The sequence below is a fragment of the Euphorbia lathyris genome, chromosome 7, assembly GCF_963576675.1.
Source record: "Euphorbia lathyris chromosome 7, ddEupLath1.1, whole genome shotgun sequence".
NCBI classification, from domain to species: domain Eukaryota; kingdom Viridiplantae; phylum Streptophyta; class Magnoliopsida; order Malpighiales; family Euphorbiaceae; genus Euphorbia; species Euphorbia lathyris.
This window is the reverse complement of record NC_088916.1, coordinates 57,693,257-57,694,159: the sequence shown is the minus strand read 5'-3', so window position 1 is coordinate 57,694,159 and position 903 is coordinate 57,693,257. Positions and strand designations below refer to the sequence as shown.

The 903-nt window shown below is 35.9% G+C and overlaps 1 non-coding gene across 1 annotated transcript; it reads right to left on the bottom strand.

The window, feature by feature from the left end:
• Positions 1-235: 235 nt before the first annotated feature.
• Positions 236-342, bottom strand: LOC136201758 (small nucleolar RNA R71). The gene has a single exon (XR_010674101.1). It is a non-coding gene; the product is annotated as a small nucleolar RNA R71 (small nucleolar RNA).
• Positions 343-903: the final 561 nt, after the last annotated feature.

Here is a 903-nt window from a genome sequence, read left to right as displayed (position 1 = left end):
TTATGGACTACCTAACGAAAACCCTAATGCACATTTGACAAATTTCTTAGAAATTTGTGACACTTTTAAAATTACTGATGTAACAGCCGAAGCAATCAAACTTCGCCTCTTTCCTTTCACTTTGAAGGATAAGGCAAAAATTTGGTTAACTTCTATGCATGCTGCAACATTTGAAATTTGGGACCAATTAGCCCAAGCATTTTTACAAAAATATTTTCCTTTAGCAAAAACCGCAAGAGTCATCAAAGAGTTCACATCTTTTACACAAAATGATAATGAAACTCTTTATGAAGCTTGGGAACGTTTTAAAGAACTTCAACGTTTATGCCCACACCACCAATTGCCAGATGCACTTTTAATGCAGACATTCTATAATGGATTAAATCCTACGACTAGAGGTTCATTAGATGCTATGTCTAGAGGGTTATTTATGAAGAAGACGTCCGCCCAAGCAAGAGAACTTTTGGAGGAAATGGCAATCAACAGCAGTATGTGGCCCGCAGAGCGTGGACATATACCAACGGCGAAACCATCATCCTCATGTACATCATCGGTTAAAGGTGTAATGAATCTTGATCCTGTAGCAATGTTACAAGCCCAATTTTCTGCCTTATCGCACAAAATTGATAAATTTATGGCACCATGCGATCCTAATGATCCGATCCAGAGAGACATTGACTACGAAGGTATGAATGAGATAGAACAGGTAAATTTTGTCCAAGGACAAAACCAAACTACTAATCCTTATTCTAATACTTATAATCCTGGATGGAGAAATCATCCTAACTTTAACTGGAAAGATGGTAATAATAATAATAATGCAAATGCTAATCAATATCGTATAAACAATTATCAAAATCAAACAAGAGATACGATTAGCACTTTATCTTCAAAAATCGACAA